Consider the following 22,371-nt stretch of genomic DNA (forward strand, 5'->3'; position numbering starts at 1 on the left):
ATGTTATTGAAACTCTCAAGTTTTTCTTAGCGTTCACCCACATTGTTGATTGTCTAAAAAAGACCCTCCCCTTACCCCCCCCCCTTCTTTCAGTATATAATATAAAGAAAGCACGACAAAACGAACATCTCTCTCTCTCTCTCTATCTCTCTCTTGTGTCCCTCTCTACTTTTCATCTATCTATCTATCTATCTATCTATCTATCTATCTATTTATCCATTAATAGGTCTGTCTCTCTTTCTGTTTGTCTATCCATACATTTAACCTTTTTCATTTTTTAGTTACACGTATTTCCATCGGCAGTTTATTGATTGTTGAAGGCTCTATTTACTATTCTGCTTTTGTACTTAAAATTAAATGTTTATCCTACAACAATCTATGTAAGTATAAGATTAGGCAACTGTTGTCCTATCAAAGTCTTATATTTTTAATTTTTTAAAGGGTTTTACGGCGATTGCAACACATTAAGGTCATATCAGCGCCAGTAAAAAGGAAGAAAATGGGATAGTAATAAGTTCTAGAATTACAATTAAAGCACCCAAGAAAAAGTAAGAAAGGAGAATTGGATCAAATAGGGAACAGATGTAGACCCCAAGAGCAAACTATCGAAGTACTTAGTTTGAGATCACCTAAAAGTCTTATCCAGTCACAAGCACAGGTCCAAACTAATAGGAATACATTCAAATGTTTACAAATCATATAATGATATGTAAAGAAAACAGAATACGTTACATAACAGAGAGATGATTTACAAGGAAAAAAATATCATCTCCCAAAACTAACTATACATCTGTTTCCCTCTCACCAAGGGTATCCAGTCAGGGTCAGAACAAAACCAAGTAATCTCATTCCAAGACAAAGCCAGAAAGCTAGTTGGAAAACAGATATAGGGGGGGGGGGGGGGTAGAAGACAGTAAGTACCTCCCTGTGCGCTATGGGAGGCCCATCAAATTAAAGTCTTAGCATATCCTATAATTTCATGAATAAACAAAGAGGGACAAAGGACCCTCACCTCGATCATTAACCAATGCAGCTAGAAAGAAATAATGGCATGTGGTGTGTATCAAAATGCACAAACGCACACATATGTAACACACGCATGCTGACGTCACGACACATTGCCCGGATATTTTAATGGCCAACAGGCGCATGTGATAAATGTTGACCAATCAGAATCATTCATTTGTAAAGTTGTCAGGGAAAAACCTAGACTTGTTTACAGTTTTTAAAGTCCATTATTGGTTGAACCATGAAATTGTGGAAACAGTCATGCTTTCTCTGAGATAGATAAAGAAACGCCCTTTGTTGTGGTATCTTACATGGTATTGGTGGAGGAAAAAACTTAATATTACTAAGTCTTGGAAATGTTTGCTCTCTGAGAGAAAGTCCTCTTGTTTTGAATGTGTTTTTGATAGTTGCTTTTTTAAACTTTAAATTTATATTACTTATCCTCAATATTTATGTTGATTTATTATGTTTCCATATAGAAAAATGATCGTAGTTTCTGAAACAACCAAAAACTGAAATTTGATCATTTTGACCATTCCCCGTTTTCCAAATCCCGACTTAATACTGCTTCGAGGCGTAGGGTCACATGAACAATGTAACATTCACATTTCGATGGCCAGTTGACTAGGCAAGATTCTGCAAGTGGAGCGTTCACCCAAGGTTGGAGAAGCGAGTACAAAGTCATTTCAATAAAAACTGGTTATAACGTCTGTTTGTTGAGTCGTGGCCTGCGCTTGTATGCACGGTGCCTGTCATATTTCCCTATCGAAGATTTATCCTCTGCCTCCCTCGTGTACTCAGAGTTAATAGGGGTATTGCCCGTTGACATCCTCAAACTGGCCGGGAAGCGAGTTTTTAAAAAAAATTTTTGCACCAGTTTGGGAACAGGCAGGTTTAAAAATGGGTCAGGGAGGTTCCTCCATGTCTACCGTCTCACGCTGATTCTTGGAGAAAAATAATCACGTGACAGTACTATTTTTACGTGTCGTTTTGACACGCAAGCGGTTTATATGAACCGTAGGGAAACTCACCTGATCAAGTTGTTGGGAACGCTGACTCCACGCGGACTCAACACTAGGATTGACCACCACTAACCTCCACTTGCAACAACTGCCACTATAGCTACTGCTGCTGCTACTACTACTACTACTACTACTACTACTACTACTACGACTACTACCACTACTACGACTGTCATGGTCTCAAGTGAGTAAAGAGCTACTCGACTATGCATAAAGATATATGTAGAATGAGGCCCCAGAATTTACTAGTTACTATAAATGAAAAACAATTAACGATTTGTTTACAATGAAATAAAAATAATGATGAAATTTAATTAAAAGAGATAAACAGTGATCGTGGCAGTTACAAATAGAGATATGAATATTTTACGTAACTTATGATAATATGTCAGGTTCGTAAGTTTACGTTTCCAGGCAGTTGATGGGCTTGGATGATCTATTCCTCTGATAATAGGATTGGACTCGTAAAATTCCACTTCCAGGCAATTGGTAAGAGGTTATAGTGTAGTACAGCGGGCTTGAGTTTGATCCTTGAAGATTATACAATCAAAGTTAAAAGCTCCGGCGTCTTAATGGTGTAGATATAATATCTACAAAGTCCCAAAAGATAAAAATCTTACAATATATATATAGGAATAGAGTGACTGGCCGTCCGGCATAGATTGTGGAGAGAAAGTGAGTGTAGAGTGTTAGACCTATCAGCTTTTATAATAAGTGGCTACGTGACAGAATGTAGAACGAATAGTATTCACTAATTAGAAATTAATTCGAGGGAAGGCTATAAAAGGAAAGACGATCTAATATTAGAAGGTAAAGTTTATCTAAGCCTACCGATATATAACTGGAGTGAGATGAATTCAGTTCTTAATAAAATAAAATTTAATAAGATAATTGTGAACAATCTTTACTGTGACACCCCCCACCCACGTTTAAAATATACTCTTTAACCATTATGGGAAAGATAGATTTTACAAACGGAAGTAAATTTACTATCATGATACTCTAGCATTAATCCATTGTTATGATTTGTGCTACAATTAAATTATTTATTAACTAGACATGGAAATGTTTATATTAACGTAGGTATATGAATGGGCGACAATAACAATGAAAGATTGTGATTACAAATCATTATGATGAACAACATGATGGCAATGTGATTACAAATCATTGTGATAAACAATAGTGATGGCAATGAAGCATGATTTAAGTCGATGATATGAAGGTAATTTACTGAATGAAATGAATGAAAATGTAAATGGAATATTGACATTTCAATTATTAATCATAAATGAGTGAAAATTCATAACAATGATAGATAAAGAGAAGATTTCCCAAATCATGAATGGGTATGGTATATATATCCAAACAATACTCAATGTTACATTAAGTTGGGTCATCATGTTTACAAATAAAATTATATTATGTGTTCTGATTTGGCATAATTTGCGAGGTAACTAACAGTATGCATGGGAGGTTAAGTTATACCCTTCTCACGTCATTACACTAATCGAGAAAGTAGGTCGGCGTGAATATTTTCACAACCTGCTTGCATATAAGCAAGGCATTAGAGTTCCCTCATGTTCCTGTAATAGTACACCTGCGATGCCCTTATCAGACGCGTCAGTTCTTACAACAAATTCTTTTGACATGTCGGGTAATTTAAGAATTGGTTCTGAACAGAGTAATGCCTTTAATTGGTTAAAGCTATTCTGACACGCTTCTGTCCAAACAATTTTGTTCGGTGACCCATTCTTTGTCAGATTTGTTAGCGGTGTCGCGATGTGCGCGAAGTTGTAAATGTATTTCCTGTAAAAATTTAGGAGCCTAAGTACTTTGCGTACTTCTTTTTTTGTCTTATGTGGTTGCAATTGTGCGATTTTTGTTCGTTTTTCTGTCTCGGGTGTCTGTGTCCCATGACCAATGGTATGATTAATCCTGCATTTGAAGCTTCGATATTAGTAAACATAGGTTGCGACACTGTGTCTCTATCAAAATACTTTTTTAGCATATTTGCATGGAATGTCTTTGTTGTGTTGTTAATTTTAATCTCGTAATTAACATTAGATTTTACTGCTGTTATTTTGAATGGTCCTTTCCATGTAGCTAAAAGTTTACTCGAGTCATCGGGTAAGAGTATAAGTACTTTGTCACCAATCTCAAATTTTCTTGACTTGCTTTTTCGATCGGAGTATTCCTTGTATTTATCTGCTTTTTTAGTGACGGATTCCTGTGCTAGCTTACACGTGTCCTCTATTCTGTCTTTCAGGTTTCTTACATATTCGTAAGCAAACATAATTTCGTTATTGTCCTCCTCATTCCCTTTACAAATGTCGGCTACTATATTGATCGGGCCGCGAGGTGATCGTCCATACATCAACTCAAATGGGGAGTAGCCTGTAGATTCTTGGGGTATTTCTCTATATGCAAATAGGATTGCTGGTAAGTATCTGTCCCAATCATCTGGTTTTTCTGCTGACACTTTTCTTAACATATTCTTTAGAGTGCCATTAAATCTTTCACAAAGACCATTTGCTTGGGGGTGGTAGGGAGTTGTGAATGAGTGTTGGATTCCCATGAGTTTCATGGTTTCATGCATCATATGTGATGTAAATTGGGGTCCATTGTACGACAGTATCTCATTTGGTATGCCTATTCTAGTAAAAATTGTCATCAATGCTTCAGCTATGTGATCCGATGTAGTTGATTTCAATGCTATCGCTTCTGGCCACCTGGTTGCGTAATCGACTAGTGTTAGTATGTGTGTATGGTTTCTATCTGATTTTGTTAAAGGGCCTATAATGTCAATTGCAACTTTTTGAAAAACTTTTTCAATAACTGGGGTTGTCTCTAATGGCAATCTCGGTATTCTGCCTTTTGCGACTCTTCTTTGGCATGTGTCACAAGATTTCACATATTCTCGGACGTCTTTAGTAATTCCAGGCCATGTGAAATTCTCGGATATTCTCTTCAATGTGGAAGAGCTCCCAAGATGTCCAGAAGTTATTGAATCGTGCGCTATTCCAAGGATTTTGTTTCTGTAAATACTCGGCGTGACCAGTTGTTTAGCTATTTTGTTTCTTTTCCTATGTAACCTGAACAGAATATCTTTTTCAATGATGTATTCAACTTTTGATTTCGTCCCTTTGTTTGCGATATTGAAATATGAAGTTAAAGTCGGGTCCTTTTTCTGTTCTTCAATGAACCTGTTCCTGTCAAATTGTTGTGGTTCTAGAGAAATAGTCATTGGCTTCTCTGTTGTCTTAGTCATCTTTCTTGTTTCTGCTAGACAAGCTGTTTCTTGGGTTAATGACCATTCTTTTACATCTGTTGGGTTGTCTTTAAGACCTTTTATATTGCCAACAATAACATCAGCGACGGGGTTGGGAAGTATACAGCATTCCACTATTCCTGTATAGTATGGGGTTTCTATGTACACGTTAGCTGTTTCAAAGGTTTCGACTGTGCCACTGAATGTGATGCATTGTACCGTTTTTCCAGTTTTGTCTTCGTCATTGATCAAAGATGCTTTTATTCCTACTGTACTGCATCCTGTGTCTCTCAATATTTTGCAATCAGTTCCATTAGCTTTGCCTTCACAAAGAAATAGCGATCCTGATTTGTGAGTTTGTGTTAAAAGTGACATACCTTTCACGCAATACACATTTATATTTTCTCCTGACATTACTCGTGTCTGATTGTTTACACCTGTTTGGAGTGATGCATTTGCAGTTTCTTTTGGATATCCCACGATTTTGTAACATTTGTCTGCTGTGTGGCCTTTCATTCCACAATATTGACATTTAATTATAGGTTTGTTGGTTTTCTTATACTCAGTATTATTGTCAGTGCTATTTCTTGTTTTGTTTTGATAGGGTCGGCTATGGTCTCTATTGAACTGTTTGTTCCATGGTTTGTTACTATGATCCTCCTGTTTCACTTGCGTGTTCCGAGTGATTGATCGGCTCGTTCTATTTGAGTATTGTACTTTAGGTGTACCTGGACTCTGAGCAGCGGCAGCGTAGTATGGTTCCTTCAATGTTCTGCTAAGGGGTGTCAATGGATGTGCGCTGTTAAAGTTTTCTGCGTAGATTTTTAATTTGTCCAAGTTTTCTGGCTTTCTCTCTTTAAAGAATGCGACTAAATCTGGGTTGCAAGCTTGATAGATTCGATTCTTCAGCGTGAGATAGTAAAGGCCTGCAAAGTCGTCTTGTTTTACGTTTGCTAACTCAAGCCACCGATTTAGAAATTGAGTAATTCGGTTCACGAATGTATTAAAGTCTTCTCCATTTTCCGGTTTTGCAGTGTGAAACCTTTCCTGGTAACCATCTTCCGTTAATCTAAATTTTTTAGTAGAGCGTCTTTAATTTTTCCATAGTCATCTGCATCTTCAGTTGTTAAGGTATAGAAAACTTTTAGCGGTTCTCCAGATAAGCAGTTAATCAAGGCGGTGGCCCATTTGCTTTCTGGCCAACGATAACCTTTAGCCTGAACTTCGAATCGGTGTAAGAAGGATTCTAAACAGTCTGATCGTTCATCGTATGTTGGCATGCGTGGAAGTTTCACGAAAAATTCATCACTATTATTATGTTTTTTCTCATGACCGGTTTTTGTTTTTTCAATTTCCAGCATCATTTGGGTCCTTTTGGTTTCTTCTTCTGCTAATGCTATTTGTCTTTTTAGTTCCCTTTCTTGGACTCTTTCTTCTCGTTCTTCTCTACGTATTCTTTCTTCGTGTTCTTTTTCTTCTCTACGAATTCTTTCTTCGTGTTCTTTTTCTTCTTTACGAATTCTTTCTTCATTTTCTTCTCGACGAATTCTTTCTTCATTTTCTTCTCTACGAATTCTTTCTTCATTTTCTTCTCTACGAATTCTTTCTTCATGTTCTTTTTCTTTTTTTACTTTCTCTTCGCACTATGAAAATATTCTTTCCTGGGGTATTTCTAAGTCCTTTGCGAGACTTAAGTATCTTTTATATGCTTCCATGTTGCAATAAATTAGTTACGATGTTTTATATATATTATATTGACAGGATACTGTTACTGACTGTTTTATTTATTTACACTTACTGGAATGAACTGTTCTATTTTTAGAAATCTCTCTCTCTTATTTCAACTTATTATGTATGTTGAATTTGATGCCTTTTATCGTTATATCTTATAAAGCAATGTGTCAATACAATGCGGAGTTATTATGACTTGTGTCAATAACAATGTGTCAATCGCGTGTACTCTAAACTATGTTACTACGAAAAATGTATCACCAATGTGTGTGACTCGTCGTTAGTTTGTGTACAATTATTCGCAATGACGCTAATATACTAGAGTGTGATAACAATAATAGGATGCCAAAATAATCCCAAGTTATCTATCACTAAATATAACACGACGGCTAGTAGACTCCTTTTATTATTATTTAGTTTTTAAAGACTCACTTTTCAGAACATAATATATAAGTGGTTTTCGGTAACAGTAATATGCCAAAAATGCATTTAAAACAAATCACTATGCAAAACAAATCACGATGTCTATAGTTACTATGTGATGCCCAACTCATGTAAAAGAGAATAATGAAGGATATATTTACCAACTCAGTTCGTGGCTGGGACCTCTCTCTTGTTCAATGGTTGTTCAACAATTGTAATTAGGCATTGAAGAGTGTTTAACAGTGATGTCTGAAATACAAAACAATAAAATATCGTAAGATTTACAATAGTTACAAAATGTGTTCACAACACTGAGTGATTGGATGATAGGTGAATGAATCGTTATGGAATGTAAACATATTGAAAACAATTCATGAATGAGGCAAACAACAAAATGAAATGAGTGATATAATAACAAAGTGGACAAGGAATGAATGAATGAATGAAAAACTGAGTGAATAGATGAATGAATGAATGGATAATGTATGAATGAAAGAATGAAGGGAGGAATAAATGTATGAATGATTGGATAAATGAGTGAATAAACGGATGAATGGATGAATGGATGAATGAATGAATGAATGAATAAATAAATGAATGAACAATGAATGAATGAATAATTTATAAATGAATAAATGAATGAAGGAATGAATCAATAAAATGCTATTCAATTTGAATGAAAGAATGAATGGATAAATTGCTATTCCATTTAAATGAAGAAATGAAAAAGAAAAAAAAATGAATCCTGTAAATAGGGAGTTCAATTAAAATATGATCAAGTGAGGCAATTAAGAGTTTTACAATTTAAACTTTAAAGTTAGATGAAATAGATATAAGTAACTAAATAAATTCAATTCTTTATATGTGTCCCCTCCAAAATGTCATGGTCTCAAGTGAGTAAAGAGCTACTCGACTATGCATAAAGATATATGTAGAATGAGGCCCCAGAATTTACTAGTTACTATAAATGAAAAACAATTAACGATTTGTTTACAATGAAATAAAAATAATGATGAAATTTAATTAAAAGAGATAAACAGTGATCGTGGCAGTTACAAATAGAGATATGAATATTTTACGTAACTTATGATAATATGTCAGGTTCGTAAGTTTACGTTTCCAGGCAGTTGATGGGCTTGGATGATCTATTCCTCTGATAATAGGATTGGACTCGTAAAATTCCACTTCCAGGCAATTGGTAAGAGGTTATAGTGTAGTACAGCGGGCTTGAGTTTGATCCTTGAAGATTATACAATCAAAGTTAAAAGCTCCGGCGTCTTAATGGTGTAGATATAATATCTACAAAGTCCCAAAAGATAAAAATCTTACAATATATATATAGGAATAGAGTGACTGGCCGTCCGGCATAGATTGTGGAGAGAAAGTGAGTGTAGAGTGTTAGACCTATCAGCTTTTATAATAAGTGGCTACGTGACAGAATGTAGAACGAATAGTATTCACTAATTAGAAATTAATTCGAGGGAAGGCTATAAAAGGAAAGACGATCTAATATTAGAAGGTAAAGTTTATCTAAGCCTACCGATATATAACTGGAGTGAGATGAATTCAGTTCTTAATAAAATAAAATTTAATAAGATAATTGTGAACAATCTTTACTACTACTACTACTACTACTACTACTACTACTACTTCTACCACTACTACTACTACTACTACTACTACTACTACTACTACTACTACTACTACTACCACCACTACTACTACTATCACTACTATCATTACTACTACTAATGCTACTACTACTACTGCTACTACTACTACTACTACTACTACTACTACTACTACTACTACTACTACTACTACTACTACTACTACTACTACTACTACTACTACCACCACTACTACTACTATCACTACTATCATTACAACTACTAATACTACTACTGCTACTACTGCTACTACTACTACTACTACTACTACTACCACTACTACGACTACTACTACTACTACTACTACTACTACTACTACTACTACTAATACTACTACAACTATAACGCACCGTTTTTATGCACCTCATTTGGCGGTGATGGTTAATTAATGAAAATGTTACTGCAATCGACCATGAGTTTTAAATAATTTTAGATTGTAGTTTAGCACGCTGCTTAGTGATTACCGATGTACGTTTATACAATGATAATAAATTAAAGAATATTCACAATAATTTAAAAAATCAAAGGCAAAAAGAGACATGGCACACAAATACTGATCTTAAATAAATAAACAATTTTAGAAAATTAATTTTTTTTAAACACGATAAAAAGTTTTTGAAAAAAAAAAAAAAAAAAGATGTCTTTCTCAATAAAGTAAACTTTAAAAAAAAAATATGTTTACAATGGGAATCGAACCCAGTACTTTCAAGGTTAAAAAGTCTGACAGCTTGTCCACCTCGCTACGGAGCCACCTAACTGTCCATCACATTTAATAAGGTCTTTCTAAGACATTATTTTACCTTCAATGAAACTTCTATTTTCTGGTTCTATATTTCGATTTTTTAGTTTATTATTATTTTTGTATAAATTTATTAACAAAAACATCCTACAGATGTCATAGTATAACTTTTGCCATGTCGGAATACAGAAACACAATATCGCTGATGAAATTGGGTGGAATGCGCATCGTGACGGAGGTGCATAAAAGATACACCGTCAACGGAGGTGCATAAAAACACTACGTTTTAAAAAAATTGTTGTTGTATTTTTGCATAAATTTACCAATCACAGTTGTGCAATAATTTATCACCTAAATATAGTAATAGACCTACAGAGATGGACCCTGCAATGCATTTGATTTGTGTAACGTACTTTTTCTGCATCTATCCACACTAGCTACCACTGTAGACACAACTCAAGGCAACAACAATAGTGTGGTCTAATTTCTATTGCTAACTTATAGTTCAAACTTCAACTACAGTATTATGGTATTATATCAAACATTTTTAAAAAGTATGCTATCTTCTTCTCATTCTTCTTCTTCTTAACAATCAAAAATACGGTAGGCGGACATTGTGTAGTGTGTAGTGTAGGCTAGGCTAGCCAACTGCACACCCATTTGAACCTCTGTCACGGCTTTCCCATTGTGGCGATGCTAAAAATAGTGCAGGCAAGTTGGCGAAGAGGGTCATTCTCAGATGACGTCACAAAATGGCCCAAACTGGGGAACGTCAACCTCTGAAGACCACAAGATCTTTTTCCTTCTATGTAGCCACCAAGTGTTAGGCTTTCAATGTGCCCTCGTCGCTATACATGGCCAAGAAACCCCATTAATCTGCCTTTTTCTTCTGGTTTTCACAATCTGTATGGGTTTCCCTATTCTATGAATAAAAAACACAACAAAACAAAATCTTCTTCTTTAGTTATTCTTTCTGACCATTTGATGTTTAGCAATCTCATGTATAACCACATTTCAAAAGCCGGTTTTGACATTCCTTGTCTAGAGTTCACGTTTCACACGCGTAGAGGAGAGGCGAGAGAACGTAAGTTTGGATCATGTCGAATTTAATATTGATGGTAGAGATGACTGGTTTTAGATGGTGGAATGTGTTTTTAGCGATCGTAATTCTTTATTTTATTTCTACAAAATCTCTGGCGTCGTTAGTGATAGTTGCACCGAGATATTTAAACTTTTAATCTTGTTTAACGGTTTTCCCTTCAATGGTGAGGTCAAAAGATAGATATTGATTTTGTTTGCCAACGATTTTACACTCGGGTTTCTTCACATTCAGCAAAAGTCCCTTAGCTTCGCTACCAACCATTAATTCGTCGAGCACAAGACGGAAGTCATCATGCTTTATTCCAATTGTTGTGAGTACTTCAAAAAGTTCGTTATCTTTAACCGAGTGGAAGGCTTTTGAATAATTCACGAAGCAGAGGTACATGCTTTTTTGTTTCTCAATAGACATTTGTAATATTGTTTTTAATATGGAGATGGACCCTTGTCTTTCATAAAGCCGAATTGTCCTCTGCCAATCTTTGGTGAGAGCTTATTTCTCTTTCTTTTCATTATGATGCGAAGGAGGATCTTTGTGATCTTTGCGGTATTAATCACAATCTATTGCATCCCCTTTTTTTCTGGAGTCTGATAAAGATGGACAATCTCAGCTCATTTGGTACGATGCCTTTGTTGTCGATCCTATTAAAAACTTTTGTCAGTATGTCTAGTCCTACATCGCCCAGTGCATCCTAAAACTCAATTAAAATGTTATCCTGTCCAACGGCTTTTCCTTTCTCTCTTTCTTTGTAATCACCATCTACTTCATCTACTACCACCACCGTTTTCTGACAAGTCTTTGGGGGTCTTGTCTCTGTCATCTCTGCGTAAATATTTTCTATATATTCTGCCTATCCACTTAAAATCGCACCGTTGATAATGATCAAGTTTCCATTTGCGTCTCTTAACTTTGGTGACAGACTTTTTCCTTCCAATTAATTTTGCAATCGAGTCGTGAAAGCGCTTTGTGTTAGATTGTTTTTGATTTTCTATTTTCTTGCATTCTTCATCAATAAGCGTTCCTTTGCCTCTCTGCAGTCCTTTTATATTATTTTATAGTCATTTTTACAAGCCAGGCTAGGCTGTTTCTCTTTAACTTGCTTCTTTCGTCTATTTTTTTCATGCATTTCTTTTGCCAACCATTATTGTTTCATTTCATGTAATTTTACAGGAAGAAAACCTTCCATGGGCTCCGTGGTGATACACTCTGATGTACCATTCCAGTGCTTGTCAATATCTTCTGTTGTTGTCAGGTCATCCAGTTTTTGTTTCACGTCACGGTTGGAGCATCTTGTCTTAGGCTATCAATTTGTCGTTTTGTCTCTGATTTAGAAGTTTTAATCATTTTCACATTTTAAGCCTATAATCTAAGAATACATTTTATAGGTCGATAGTCACTATTACATTCTACACCAGGAATGGTCTTTCCTATTTAAAGAACTTTCATAAATATCTGTAATGTTAATATGTAGTCAATTTGATGTTTATAGAAACTTCCAGGACTTATCCATGTCCATCTACTTCTAACGTGTTGTTGAACCGCGTGTTTGCAATGGAGTAGCCTTCTTGTCTCCACCAGTCTATCAGTAGTTCTTCTCCTCTCTCAATACGTGTTCCTAAACTATGAGGACCAACGATGATCTTCACTCCTTCCTCGCCAACTGTGGCGTTAAAATATGCCATGATTTTAGCAACAACAACAAAAAAAAACAACAAAACAAAACAAAACAAAAAAGAAAGAAAAAAAAACAAACAGAAACCTTTAGAACTAACAGCTTTTGTGTTTGAGTGAAAGAATTCTATTTTTGTATAGGTTGGGTGTGAAGTTTTGGGGAAAATCCGGAAAATGGCTGGTAAGGAGAGAGTTAAACTACACTCAAGGCAGCTTATTGGTTCACGTGACATGTCAAAAAGTTGTGATAAATTGCTTAAGTACCTTGAATGTGAAGTCATCTGCATTCCCTTTGTACATGTAGGGTTGGATTCTGACATTGTAATGTATAGGAATGACCGATGAGGGCAGTCGTACATCGGTCACCAATGGCTTAAAGATCCAGCCTGGAGTGGTCATGGGCTCCTCTGTTGTCGTCGGGCCTGGGTTGGTGCCGGGCATTTGCTGCCTGTTTGATGAGAAAAGAAAATCGTAGAAAAATGTAAAGATAGAGAATGAAAATATTGTAAGAGAGTAAGGTTATGGAAGAAGCCTACCCAAGAATTCTAACAAAAGACATGATGTATATTCAAGCAAAGCTAATAACGCTAGGATTGCAATGAAAATATGGCCAATATTTAATGGATTTAGGACAGTTTGACGTCCCAAGTTAATGGACTGGTCATTGTGTTGAGTGCTAGAAAAGTACTTTCTTGTTAATTGGTATTTGGGAATAAATGCAACAGACTGTAATTAGTTTTTGTTGCTTAGGAATGAAAACTGACATTTATCAAAATAATATTATATCATAAAAGGCGGGGTTTCGCATTAATATTTAGGGATGTAACACACTTCGGGTTGAGTATGATTCGCTTTTACTTTTAGGGGGTTGATTTTAGTCTGACATGTGACAATCAAAATCAGTATGTAAGAGGAGTGGTTTGAAGGAATTGTGGGTACAGTTACAACAGGGGACAAAATAGAATGTTTCTGATCAAACCGGGATTATTCTACTCTACATATCATTCTGCATTCTACTTCACTATGAGCTGCACATTTTTACTTTAAACCTTTTGTACTCACCATCATTTATTTGCTTTTACGGACTTAGAAATATTCCATGAATATTGGAAATGGTTACATAGACAAAATAACTTAACATTTGGATTGATTTTGCGGATTTGGAATTCATGAAACTGATTGAATTATGACCATGCTATTTGATTTGGATTTCGAATTTATCACAACAAATAAAGTCGTAAGAAATGAATCTTGGAATCTGGACTTTTATTTGAATGTCTTGATGTTGTGTATTTAATTATCATCATCGACCCTTGAACTCTTTAGTCAGTATTAACATTTACAGCACAATGCAAAATAACATTACCATCTATCAAAAAGCCACTATACGATCATAAGCCATTACATATGTGTGTAAATACGCCACATTATGTATCTTATTTGGTGACTTGACTCAAGATACTATATTTTTATTCGATGCTGTTCGCAAGATGTTATTTTCTGTACCATGGATACACAATAGATGTCTATTGTTGCGGTGTTAACTTCTATTGACGTTTTAGTGAGACTCGATATCGGGAATGAAAAATTGTGAATAGAAACGATAACATTGTTATTTGAAAAAGAAAATGATTATCGATTTGAAGGTGAAAAAGTAAAATTATTTTGTAATGAATTGTGGAAAAAAAACTATTGAAATTCTAGATGATTCGTAAAATTCTGCCAAATGATGATATTTTAAAAATGTTAACGAAATAATATTGAAAACAAGAACCATAGATAAAAAGGAAAATGTTTTAAAATATATACATAGGGCAGTATATTATATTTAAAAACTAAAAACAATATATTCTAGAACGGCGAAAAAATAATAACAATATCTCATTGATACTAGATATATGTATTTTATTAATTAAAAACAAGAGGGAGAGATGAAAAAAAATTGCAGTAAAGTGAAGATTCTAGTGCGTTTTATTTTCAAAATAATGAAAATGCGTTTACTTACAAGCAAGCGTTTCGGAACAAATCTTCGAATATTAATTTGTACCGTTAATGGCAATGTTTTGTTTAGCTCAGTAACAAAGATGTGTCGATTTTTATTTAAATTTGTGTCTGTTACTGTTGGAATTCCATAGAACAGTTGGTCCATTATTTGGTGTTGTAACGATTTATTTGCTGTCAAAATGACTCCAGAAGATGATGGCAATAACAGCACGTAAATTGTAAGTTTTGATGATTGAATAAATGTCTTATGGTATTTATTGTTGCATTATGACATTATTGATTATATCTTTCTCCCGTCGATAGGGATAAATGACTGGGCAGGTTGATATTGACTCTTTGAGATTCAGGCGGGTCAAGGCATGACAAAGAGCAAATTTTTATATCTGTTTGTTTTCTTGGTAATAAATATGTGACCCTCCGTCTCAAAACGGTATTATGTTGGAATGATTCAGACCCCAAAAAGTGAATTTAGAGATAGCATGATGAGACATTGGACCTTAGAAGTTTTTGTAAAGCAAGAAATAGTATTTAGACTCCAGCATAACGTACAGAAATTAAACCCAAGTTTGATATTTGTGGCAAAGAATTCAATTTCCCTTACCGAGTGGATCACGACATAATACCGCTTTGACACGGTGGGTCACATATATGGTTAATGCAGCCAAGTAATCGACAATTAAACACATTTTTTGTGTGTAATGAGATATGGCGTTATAATAGATTACATAAGACATTTGGATTTTATCACTGGAAATTAAGTTGAAATGTTTTATGAGGAATATGAGTCAAATAGTTTAATGTTTTGTTTTGTTTTGTTTTGAAATACAAATACATCGTAATTTTTTTAAAAGAGCAATATTTTCATTATAACCGAATAGCTGACTTTTTTTATTTAAAGTCGGAGAATTAAAAGGAGATAATAAAAATACAATGACGGAGTATTATTTATTATGAAAGACAAATGTCTTTTAATGGGAGTTAAAATGTTATTACGGAAGAATAACAAAATATTGAAAATGCATTATCATGTCAAGTGAACTGATAATATTTGTGACACAAGCAAATAATAAGTAACCCATATGGTAAAATGCTGTAAATGCATATTGGGTAAATAAGCGCAATGATGTAAGACGCGGTAATTAATGTGCACACGGTTTAGATTACGAGACGCAGGAATGATGCGTTCAGTTATTTAATTTTGCGTTTGATTAAAGCGCACGGTTTAACATTATGAAATGACGCAGAAGGCGGTGAATTTTTATAAATACGCGGCGCGTGGTTAAAGCGCACAATTTTATCAGTACTATATATTATTAAGAGGCGCGAGATTACGTCGCATTAAGTTATATGAAAATTATTATAAGCCCAGATCAAAGGCGCGAAACATTGAATCTTTATTGAGCAGAGTGTATATTGTTTCTGCGAATATTTCATTATCATATTTTTCTTCTACCGATTTGCTTATAACTGTTGTAATTGTAATCAATATTTTCTATAATCTTTTTGTAATAAAATGGACACGGGCTTGAACATAGCGTGGCTTGAATTAAACATTTATATCATAAAATGTGTAAGTGAGTTCAAGAAGAATTTATGTTCAATTGGCTATACTTAAAATCTTAAGTGTGTTATCATACAGCAATCAATTGAAATGGTATGAAGTGCTACGATAACACACAATAATAATGATGACAATGTTACAGGATGAATCAATATCAACATGAACTGATTACAGAGAAACGTGTTATCTCTGATGGATGACCAGAAAGCAAAACATGACTTCAATTTAGTTGTAAACTATCTACAACCTGTTGACTTAAAAAGATAAAAAATTGGACCATCAACAATGAACAATGAATGATAATAACTCAACTTGAATTTTAAAACGATGATAATGATATTATGATGAATTATTTTAAAATATTTTCTTTGTTACTAATTGAATTATAATCCTTTGTATAGGGAACTAGATGTCTATAATATATTATTTGTACCACATATTATAAGTTGGAATAAATGTCATAATATTGGTTAAATGGAATCATATAATATAAAGAAATACAAGGTATTGGTTTTGATATGGCAGTAAATGATACATACATGGAAGCTGAGACTATCGCCCATATCATAAAGAGTTGAAATTGACATTGAATAAGACAACGTGAGTATATCAAATATGGGATTTGAACAATTCTTTTTCAAGCAAGAATATTTATATGTGATGGAATATGACGAGAATTAAACATTTTTATTCGATGAAGATGGAATTTCATGTGAAAAGATAATTTTTCTTTGAACTTTTAATTAATTGACTGTAGATGTTGTAATACTCTTTAAAAATATTATATATATATATATATATATATATATATATATATATATATATATATATATATATATATATATATATATATATACATTTTGTTATCAACTTTGGTGTTGGGCAATTTGAATTTTAAACTATAAAACATATTTAATTAGTTTAAGTGTTGTCATTTTGATAAACTATGCCTTACATTTTTATTATCTAATTTTAACTAGACTTTACCTAGACATTTAATCTCTTACTGTTATTTTTTTAAACATTGAAATTGTTCAAAAATCAATTTAAATTGTAAGCAAGGGGCGTATGCAAGAAACGTACAGAGGAATTCTAACGAAAGACATGATGTATATTCAAGCAAAGCTAATGACGCTAGAGTTGCAATGAAAACACGGTCAATATTTAATGGATTTAGGACAGTTTGACGTCCCAAGTTAATGGACTGGTCATTGTGTTGAGTGCTAGAAAAGTACTTTCTTGTTAATTGGTATTTGGGAATAAATGCAACAGACTGTAATTAGTTTTTGTTGCTTAGGAATGAAAACTGACATTTATCAAAATAATATTATATCATAAAAGGCGGGGTTTCGCATTAATATTAAGGGATGTAACACACTTCGGGTTGAGTATGATTCGCTTTTACTTTTAGGGGGGTTGATTTTAGTCTGACATGTGACAATCAAAATCAGTATGTAAGAGGAGTGGTTTGAAGGAATTGTGGGTACAGTTAGAACAGGGGATAAGATAGAATGTTTCTGATCAAACCGGGATTATTCTGCATCCTGGATTCTGCTTCACTAAGAGCTGCACGTTTTTACTTTAAACCTTTTGTGCTCACCACCATTTATTTGCTTTTACGGACTTAGAAATATTCCATGAATATTAAAAATGGTTACATAGACAAAATAACTTTACATTTGGATTGATTTTGCGGATTTGGAATTTATGAAACTGATTGAATTATGACCATGCTATTTGATTTGGATTTCGAATTTATCACAATAAATAAATCAGTAAGAAATGAATCTTGGAATCTGGACTTTTATTTGAATGTCTTGATGTTGTGTATTTAATTATCATCATCGACCCTTGAACTCTTTAGTCATTATTAACATCTACAACACAACGCAAAGGAATAACATTACCATCTATAAAAAAAAACACCCCAAAAACACTATACGATCATAAGCCATTACATGTGTGTACAACTACGCCACAATATTATATGAAATACCGCCTGAGTTTGGAATGATGAAGGGGGTGAATCCAACATGACCCATCGTCTCATAGAGGTATTTTCTCACCATGACCAATTAAATTTATATTCACGCATATGACACTCGGGGTTAAATTCTTTTCGTCACGATAGAGAATTGATATAATTTGTTACATTGAAAAAAAAAGAAAGTTCGTGTCTCCTGTCGTTTCAATCCGATAGTCCGATTCGTCCAACACATAATTAAGATTAATATTGGATTTATAGCTTGTAAAAGAAGACTTGGGTTTGTCGTTTTATTGAGGAGAAAAATGTATTTTTTTTTTTAAAGTGAGAAGTACGACAATGTGGTCTTGTGGTATGACACTCTCCGTACTCAGGTCTAAAAGGAATACTTGGTCGTTAACAGCGTTGCCGTTGCGTTATGTATATATATATATATATATATATATATATATATATATATATATATATATATATATATATATATATATATATATATATATATATATATATATATATTATATCGCCTAAAAGGCGTTAAGTGACGTCTGAGGTCACGACGCGTTGACTTGAACGCACGCCCTATTTCGAACATTGTCAAATATTTAAAGCGAAAACATTGAGTGTTTACCTGGCATCTTATTGCATTCTCGTGAATATAAAGTACCCGGGAAGGAGTTTTTTCTTTTAAATAATCTTTTTGTTTCGTTGCTTCTTTTACGTTTTTATATCGGTGCTTGCGTGCGACACTTTTCAGTGCCAGTAAAAAGGTAGATGGAAGATTAAAAAAAAAAAAAAAAGAAAGAAAGAAAGAAAGATTTATTGTATAATTTAAACCAGTCCAGAACAAAATGAGTGTAGTTGGATCATATTGGGTTACCAACGTAAATGTCAAAAGTAAACTATCATTTTGTTTATCAGAAATCACAGGACAATAGACATCTAGTGTAAGGGGGATGACCAAGCTCATCGGACAGTCATCCGAATGAAAACAAAGACAATAGGCCTCAACAGTCGTGACGTCACTTCCCTCATTATGACGCATAGTAGTAACTGGTTCTAAACTATCGGAACAATAGCGGACGCCCTTATGAAATACTTCTCCGATGAACTTAAAAGTGTGTCCAGAGGAGAAAAACATAATAAATCTGATCATGTTTTGACTTTTATACATTCTGACGACATGACATGTGAAATAGTTCTAGCCAGCATTAAGAATAAAAAGTACCGATTTTCTTTGTTTAGATCCAAGCTGCTGGTTGCTGGGCGGACGTGACATCAGACTATTGTATTCTTTTAGTGCTAATCTATCAACTACACGGTATTGATGCTATGAGTTTAGTATTAAAAACTTGTATCATCCGCCAGACGGATATAACGTACCATGAAACACAAAACTATGCGTGACCTTGAACGTTGATGAATGAATGAATGAATGAACGAATGAATATGTCTGCGCTGTTTCTGTGGACGCTTGCCGTGAATGTCTGTGTTACTTTGAGTGTGTCAGTCTGTTTCTGAACGTTTTTATAGGTAGAACGAAGATGACGTCACTCTGATCTTTGTTATTGTTTTTTGCCATCCGCGGTTGACGCCTGGGTTATCCCAGTCATCACTTGGAATAGACCCTAGAGAAAACAATTACCCTTGGGGAAGAATAAAGGGAATTATTTATTTATCTATTTCTTTATTTATTTGACATCTTTTCGCCTATTTTAACCGCTGTCTTTATTACTTTGCCGATTTTGAAGTTGATGGCTCAAAAATTCGTCTCGGTCTAACTCGACGAGGTGCAGTAAAAATGGGTCCTGAGATCAACTCCCCATCGCGGCGAACGTTTTTTATGCTCTATTGCCGATAATTTTCTCCTCACTTCATTTCCTGTTACTGTTATTATCTAACTTAATTCCCACAATAGTGTAGTAATTAAAATAAATAAGTTCTTGCGCGAATTAAGCCTTCTATTTTCAAAATTTATTTTGCCGGGAGGGAGGAGGAGGGGGGGGGGGGGGGGGGGTAGAGTACGTCAGATTCCTGTTGACATCGACAGGGTTTTAGTTTAGCAGAACGGTGTTTGGTCATGGAGTAAGAACAAGTGATGTTTACCGCTGTCAATGACAAAGAAACAAGATAAAGAAGTTGAAGTGGCAGAAATGAGGATGTTGAGATGGTCACTTGACTGGACAAGAAAAGGTAAAGTGAGAAATGAACGAATTTGAAGGTTGGCTGAAGAGAAGAATGTTTCAATAAGGAAGAGAGAAGATAGATTGAAATGTTTCGGACATGTAAAGAGACGAGAGAGAGAGAGTACGTGGGGAGGAAAGTATTGGACTTACAATTAGCGGGAAAGAGGAAAAAGGGACGCCCAAAGACTAGATGGTGGGATAAGGTAAACAACGATATGAAAGAACCGGGCCTGGATGAAGATGATGCTCTGAACCGAGATGCATGGAGATGTGGCATTCATTATGGCAACCCTGTAAACTGAGGGATAAGCTGAAAGAAGAAGAAGAAGAAGAAGAAGAAGAAGAAGAAGAAGAAGAAGAAGAATGGCAGGATGGAACAACTAAAATAAATATTTCCATTCTATTGCATGGAATTGGAGCAAAGAAAAGTAGTCCTATCAAAGACATTACGTCCATGGAGCCAGAAATTATCTTGCAAGATACCAGTTGGATAGGACGTTAATCTATCGGAAGTACTCTCCGCTAGATCTATCAGACCCAACTACCCGATCACACCCGAGTCAATCTCAGTGTCTTTGCTTGAGAACCGGCTGGTCGACCATTAAGCTGTTTTGATTCCCACTGGATTGAAGAGTGCAAGCTCAAATTGTTCTAAATTTAGTAAGTAGCATTACTAAAAATAATAAAAACAACTTACAGACTTCAGCATCGCCAGACCCTGCCAGATCCTTACACTTGTCTTTGATGGCGGCAGCGTCCGTAACACTCCCAGAGGCGCTGTTGCCACATTGGCATATTACGTCTCGACCATCCACTGCGAAGTAGACGATGAGACCCACGGCTAGTGCCAGGATAATTCCAAGAATAATCAAAAATAATCCGACAGCGGTGCTGATGTAGCAACCACTGCCGTTCTTCCGATTATCCATTCCAGTCAGTTTTGTTTCGCTGTTGTATGTTTGGTCTCTGATATCAGAGAATTCGAAATTCTCAGAGGGCATGGCTCCGAAGAAAGTTGGTACTTATAGTATTTGGTACTGGGAAAGATTCAGTATCGTCGGTTTTGTGTTTTCGGCGAAATTTGAATGTTTCGATTTCTTTTTTATAAAATGAGAACTAACGTCTTGACGATCAGGTTTATGGATGAAAACCTGAGACCGTTCTCAATTGTCGCCCATAATACAACAACTGATCTCGTGCTGTGGTTCAAATCTGTTGAAGACAAAAAAAGACAAAGCAAAATTTTTAATACAATAATTTCATTCACTACTCTTATGTCACGTCGACCAGCAACGGCGAGCAGCCTGGATCTAAACAAAGAAAATGGTCACAACCTTTTAACAATGATGATGGTAATGTTAATGATTATGATGATGTTGATGATGTTAATAATTGTTATCATGATGGTGGTGATGATGATGATGATGATGATGATGATGATGATGATGATGATGATGATGATACTGATACAAACCTATTCCACGAATAAGAAAATAAAAGAATGAATATAAATAACATGAACTACCAAAAACAATTTCTGAACTCTTTGGCCTCCACCGAATCTCATTATAGAATAAAATAAAAAAATAAAATGATGAGGTAAAAATGGGAAAAAGGTAACGATTGGTAATCCTATCTCCCGGAAAGAATATTTACCTTACAGGTAAATTATCTAGAAAGGGCATCACAAAAGAAAGCATAAAAAAGACGTGGCCTGAAAAATTAATTCGCCAAACACTAACGTTTCCCGGCTTAGTATATTATTTAAGCTAACCAACCCGCTACATCATTGTCGTCAAACTATTTATTGATATGCGTACCATACTCGCAAAGCATATACTGAATCTATGCAGACGCCTTTTGAGAGATACTTGTAAATAAATGGCCCAAAGAATTTGTTCATGATAACCTTGCGGTAAAGTAGAATCAGAAATATTTAAAAATAACAAAATAACATTCTCTTTATTCATTCCCATTGGGGAAATTTGTCTTTAGCATCGATTCC

General features: G+C 34.7%; 1 pseudogene across 1 annotated transcript in view; it reads right to left on the reverse strand.

Annotated features, from left to right (window-relative positions):
• The window catches only part of LOC144980680 (aminopeptidase N-like), an 83,855-nt pseudogene extending 62,374 nt beyond the window's left edge, over nucleotides 1-21,481 (reverse strand). Inside the window, exons 1-3 of the transcript XR_013646929.1 lie at nucleotides 21,064-21,481; nucleotides 20,206-20,288; nucleotides 12,899-13,078 (exon numbers count right to left, since the gene is read on the reverse strand). The product of XR_013646929.1 is annotated as an aminopeptidase N-like (transcript). The remainder of the gene's footprint in view (nucleotides 1-12,898; nucleotides 13,079-20,205; nucleotides 20,289-21,063) is intronic.
• Nucleotides 21,482-22,371: the final 890 nt, after the last annotated feature.

Source organism: Berghia stephanieae, chromosome 10 (assembly GCF_034508935.2).
Source record: "Berghia stephanieae isolate SIO BIC M18660-M18661 chromosome 10, UCSD_Bste_1.3, whole genome shotgun sequence".
Taxonomy (NCBI): domain Eukaryota; kingdom Metazoa; phylum Mollusca; class Gastropoda; order Nudibranchia; family Aeolidiidae; genus Berghia; species Berghia stephanieae.